Source organism: Octopus bimaculoides, chromosome 11 (assembly GCF_001194135.2).
Source record: "Octopus bimaculoides isolate UCB-OBI-ISO-001 chromosome 11, ASM119413v2, whole genome shotgun sequence".
Lineage (NCBI taxonomy): Eukaryota > Metazoa > Mollusca > Cephalopoda > Octopoda > Octopodidae > Octopus > Octopus bimaculoides.
In genome coordinates this window covers 19,865,179-19,871,641 of record NC_068991.1, presented here as the reverse complement: position 1 = coordinate 19,871,641, position 6,463 = coordinate 19,865,179, and the positions used below count along the sequence as shown (strand labels likewise).

General features: G+C 35.8%; 1 long non-coding RNA gene across 1 annotated transcript; it reads left to right on the top strand.

Moving 5' to 3' along the window:
* Window positions 1-2,490: 2,490 nt before the first annotated feature.
* LOC106880914 (uncharacterized) lies at window positions 2,491-5,076 on the top strand. The gene is made up of 2 exons (XR_001410791.2): window positions 2,491-2,860; window positions 4,805-5,076. It is a non-coding gene; the product is annotated as an uncharacterized LOC106880914 (long non-coding RNA).
* Window positions 5,077-6,463: the final 1,387 nt, after the last annotated feature.

Below are 6,463 nucleotides of genomic sequence, written 5' to 3'. Positions count from 1 at the left end.
TATATATGTATATATATATATATATGTATGTGTGTGTGTGTGTGTGTGTGTGTGTGTGTGTGCGTGTGCGTGTGTTTGTGTGTCTGTGTTTGTCCCCCCAACATCACTTGACAACCGATGCTGGTGTGTTTACGTCCCCGTAACTTAGCGGTTCGGCAAAAGACACCGATAGAATAAGTACTAGGCTTACAAAGAATAAGTCCTGGGGGTTGATTTGCTCGACTAAAGGCGGTGCTCCAGCATGGCCGCAGTCAAATGACTGAAACAAGTGAAAGAGTAAAGAATAAAGAGATGATTTTATTAAAACCACAAGGGTTAAACAAAACGGAGACAATACAAGGGACAAATGGGGTCGGGGACTTATCAAATGATATTACATGAATAAATATATTATAATTGCGAATGAGAAATGAGAAACAAAAAATTAATGGACGCGGAATGGCTTTGACTCCACCAACCACATTCTTGCGTTGCACCGTTTATTGTCTCATTTATTTTTTTTTACTCCGCTTAATTTGGCACTTACATACTCAACATTCGGGCTACTTTCTTCCATTTTCTTTCGTACTTTTTTACCATCAGGCATTTCCTCTCCAGACATGCTTTTACTCTTAGGTGATATAAAGAGGGATTCACTAAAGCATGTCCGGAGACGTAGATGCCTGATGCGACACCTCTTCCACGCGTCTTCCATATCATATCACCTCTTTCGCTATTGCTATTATGGCGAGAAAACAAAATTTAAACTAGCTGCTTGAAAACGTATGGGATTGGAAGAAGCTTGGGCTGCAATATCTAAATATCTGCGCATGTGTGTTTATCAAGTTTATTAAGGGCTGGGTTCATTAGTCACCAGCGGAGCCATAAGTGTACAGAATGTAAAGAATAAATTTGCTCACCATATTCTTAAAGGTCAGTGACGATCTTCGTCAGTCACTAGTGGAGAGTCATCATGTATGTATGTGTGTATGTATGCATGTATGTATGTATGTATGTATGTATGTATGTATGTATGTATGTGTGCGTCGGTACTTAGGAATACTCGTGTTAGTGGCCGAGGGGGCTGTAGCGCACTGGGCATCAGGGATGATCCCTGGTCTTTGCCAAGGGATTCCTCTAGGAGAAGGCTAACTCGTATACTAAGACCCGTTGCCCTCCTACTCAGCTGGATATCTTGCACTTTGCTTGTATATCTATCTATCTATCTATCTATCTATCTATCTATCTATCTATCTATCTATCTATCGTTCTCTCTCTCTTTCCCTATATATATATTTACATACATACATACAAGCATACATACATACATACATACATACATACATACATACATACATACATGCATACATACATACGTGTGCATGTATATATGTAAATATGTAACTTTATCTATATAGGTAAATAACAGCTGTCTGGCTCTGGAAAGAACTGACCTTTTCGAAATATCCTTTACCTTCATTCTCTGCTTATTTTACACACCCTCTCTCCACTTCTCCCCCCTTTCTCTCAACTGACAGTTTCTTTTAGCTGTTATAGCTGTTGTTGTTATTGTTGCCACTGTCTCTTAAATTTTGTCGTATTACTATTATTATTATTATTATTTATATTCTTTTCGTATTTAGTTCTCACCCATACACATCTTTCGTTTGCTGTTATTAATTACATATTCTTTACTGCACCAACATTGCTCGTCGTTTTTCTTCTAAGATTGTTTCCTCATTTGTATGTATGTAGAGTGGAGGCGCAATAGCCCAGTGGTTATGGCAGCGGACTCGTGGTCATAGGATCGCGGTTTCGATTCCCAGACCGGGCGTTGTGAGTATTTATTGAGCGAAAAACACCTAAAGCTCCACGAGGCTCCGGCAGGGGATGGTGGCGAACCCTGCTGTACTCTTTCACCACAACTTTCTCTCACTCTTACTTCTTGTTTCTGTTGTGCCTGTAATTCAAAGGGTCAGCCTTGTCACACTGTGTCACGCTGAATATCCTCGAGAATTACGTTAAGGGTACACGTGTCTGTGGAGTGCTCAGCCACTTGCACGTTAATTTCACGAGCAGGCTGTTCCGTTGATCGGATCAACTGGAACCTTCGACGTCGTAAGCGACGTAGTGCTAACAATGTATGTATGTATGTATGTATTGGGTTGGTGCATAATTATTGCGGCTTTTTTTTTTTTTTTTTGTTTTCAACAAATTTTATTCAACAAAAACAATGACAGTATTTAGCAAAAATATCTTTAAATTATGGTTTGGCCGTCTGGAAGCAGTAATTGAAGTAGATGCCGGAATAATCATTTAAAGTTGTTTTTTTTACATGTTGGTATTGTTCTAGTTGAATAAAATTAGTTGCAAAAAAGCCGCAATAATTATGCACCAACCCAATATGTATGTATGTATGTATGTATGTATGTGTCTGCACATCAAAGACCGGTTTCGTTGTCACCACTTACGTAGTTACTTACGTAATCACTTACGTTATTGTCAGCAACTCTTCGGTATGATTATACTGAAGAGCTGCGGACAATTACGTAAGTAATTACGTAAGTGGTGACAACGAAACCGGTCTTTGATTAATCTTTATATTTTGTATCTTTTAGTGGTCAGACCATAGGTGGTCCATCTCTAGCAAAATGAACGTCCACTTAGTGGTCATCCCTCTTATATGTATATATACATATATATCTATAGGAGAATTTACGAAAAAAAAAACAACACACGAAGACAAGTGGTGTAAACAACAAATGGATGTATTAGTTTAACGCTTGGGAATAGAGAAAGTCTTTGAAGTTTCGAGCCTATGCTCTTCAACTGAAAGGAACACAAAGAAACAAGGAGAAAAACAAGGAGAAAAAATATAAATGTAGTGGTCAGCTTATCTATATCTATATATATATCTATCTATCTATACATACATACATACATACATACATACATTCATACATACATACATACATACATACATACATATATATATATACGTCTAAGTATAACATTTTTCCCAAAAAATTCTATCAGTGGCCAGCACACTAAAATACCTTTTGAGGTGAAAATTATAAACATTTATAAATAAGGGCAAAAGAAAAAAAAAATTGTCTTTTCCTCTCATTTATATATATATTTATATATATGTACATATATATAAGTATATATATATATATATATATATAAGTACATCTGCATCATTTTATCTAAGTAATGTATTCATCTATGTACCTATATAGATAGGTGTGTGTGTGTATTTATATGTACTTATATATAAAGGTATATGCATGCATATATATATATATATATATGTATTTACATATACATATATATCCGCACAGACACACACACACACACACAGACGCACACACAAACGCACACACAGACACACACACACATTTAACACGGACAGCAATGATCTACTTAAGTATCGATATGCATCCTGCTGAAGTAGCCACTTTAACTAGGTGGACAAGAAGACGTCTATCATACTGCTGGATCTACCTCAGCCAAACGATGCCCAGAAATTCATCATTTCCAATTAAAGAGGAAAAGGATGTCCGCATTGGATAAAATAATCCTAGATCTTCTCTGATTAATAAAAAAAAAACATGACTTGCTAATTATACCTTGCTTGTCCATAATCTTGATCTGATCGACAGACAGTGATGAAATACTATATATTACCATATATTGTAAATGCGATATGATAAGGATTGGGATCAAACGTGACTAATACTAATAGCGGAGAATGTGCGGATCAGCTGGATGTTTTCCGGATATTTGTGGATCTTTTGTGATAAGAACCCAAATGGAACCTGTTACAGGTTTTGTAAAATCATTTTTCATCTATTTTGAAGAGAAAATGGGTGATGAAGTGAAATCATAGTCGCCTACCATTTTGCTGAACATGCGTTGTAAATATAGGACAGTGGTCTAATTGTATAATGGGATTGGAAGAAGCTTGGTCTGCAATATCTGAATATCTGCGCGTGTGTGTTTATCAAGTTTATTAAGGGCTGGGTTCATTAGTCACCAGCGGAGCCACAAGTGCAAAAAATGTAAAAAATAAATTTGCTCACCATATTCTTAAAGGTCAGTGACGATCTTCGTTAGTCACTAGTGGAGAGTCATCATGTATGTTTCAGTGGTTCGGGTGAAAGCTTAGGAACCATCCTGTAGATTGGTAAATTTGTATGTTTGATATTTCTGGAGGCAGCTAACAATCAGAAAGAAACTCCTCAAATTTGCTTGAAGCCATAGTACCGCTTTCCTTGTTCAATGGCTTAGATGTTATTATCGAACCTGACAACTGCATTCCACAGGAAAGCACTAAGGATAAAACGTATACACAGTCTACTTACACCTGGTCTAATTTATATGAGTTAATGTGTGATTTAAATCTTTCAAAGATCTCAGCAGAATTCGAAGGGAACTAGGTTGAATCAATATAGCCTGCTCCTCTGGGATTAAAATTTAGTTTCCATGGAGCTAAACAAATTTCTGTGAAGTGCTTCAGAATGGAATGTGGCATTGTTTTGCCACCTTGATGAAAATGGTTTGTGAAATAGCATCATAAAAATGAATGGGGTGAATAGCAACTGATAGAAGTGTTTAAATTCTATTTTGTTGAGTAATTAGAACGTGCTTGCTTCAGTATTGATGTGCCAATCTGTACATTTAAGAAAGTGATGAACCCACGAAAATAGTACTGACAAATTTCATGTACATCGAACACATTTGGGTGATTAGTAGACATTTGAAAAGTGATTAACATATTAATGAGCAAACCAGTTACATTAAATACCTTTTTTCTTTGTAGAGCAGTGAGCTAAAGCTTATCGCTGTCTGAAGACGAAATGTCCAGAAAGAAGAGATTTCGATATTGGACAGCAAATATCAAAAACACTTCCTCTTAGTAAAAGCAGAACACATTTTGTTCTCAGTATTTCATATGAAACTTGGTCTGATGAAGATCACGTCATTTTTATAAGATACGTGTGAAAAATTTCCTGGTCCAAAGCCATAGAAATTGAAGAAAGATGTTTTTGCTGGGCCGAAAATGAGAATATTAAAGAGAGATTAACTTTTAAAGTGCTTTCTTAAATCTTTCATGATAAATTCCTAGATAATATTTCACAGAAATTACAAAAAAAAAAAATGGACAGCAACAAATACGAAACCATGAACTTAGGAAGCTAGCATGTAATATAAGTATCCATCCATCCATCCATTTTTACCACGCACTATTCCTGGGAGAGTTGTTGGGGTAGAAACGTGGGGCACATCCAACAGAAGGTTCTATAAGAAGCAACTCCCAGTAACTTTCCTAGGGGGTTCCCAAGCGTGACCAATGGATATAATCCATTTCCTTCTTGGTCTCCTCCCAAGTTTCCTGTCGGTTGGCTGGGCTTGAAGAAACTGCATTAGATTCTTTCTTATGGCAATCTGATTTCTGGTCTGTAATATCGAACGTGTGACCTCTTAATTCGGAGAAGTTACAGCTCAAACTGGAAAGAGTCCTTGCTCTCTGAGAAACTCATTCTATCGAGAAACGTTACCCGAAAGATCCTTCGGTTGCTTGTATTTGCGATTTAAAGTATATCATATCAAAAGGAATTTTGACTAATAATTTCTTGCCTATTTGGAGAATATTAGTAAAGAACAAGGAGAGTGTCTCGACCAAAATTTAAAATATAATGAAAAATATATATATATATACCCGGGATAATGGCATTCAAATGTGATAGCAGATTATTATTGGTATCCAAGAGGGAAACAAGTAAGGGAATATGCTCGAGAGACTAAGAAGAGAAAGTCGGTTCCTTCGAAAGTACACTTACTGAACTTACCTCTTTTTTTAATGCTTATGATTATATCTTCAGATGTCGAATGAGCACGGAAAGGACTGAAGTTGTAGATTAATGATGTATTTATACCAAAAACATAATACTATTGACTATTATAAATATCATTTCAGCGACATTTGGTGCATTTTACTGTCTTTTCTTTGGTTGAGTTGGACAAAGATGACTACAACATTATAAAAAATATGCTAATTTTATAAAAAATATAGATACATTTGTTTTTACAAAATATATCGAATTTCCATATATGTAAATATAATGATGTATATATATATATATAGGTGAAAACGAATAGTTCTCATAAAACAGCTAAATTGACTATGCAAGCTATTAAATCATATAACTGGCAATTCTCTTCTACAAATATGCATATTGCATTACGGTAGTAAAGAAAATTCGCTTCTAAATAAAATTGTTTCGATACGCGAAATCTAAGGGCAGATTTGGAATTAGGAACCAAAGTTTAGATAAAATAGAGCACCGCCTTGAATTTTTAGTCGAGTGAAAATGGACACCATCACTTATTCTTTAAGCCTGGTACTTATTCTATCGGTTTTTATGCCGAACCGCTAAGTTACGGGGACGTAAACACACCAATATATATATACCAATAT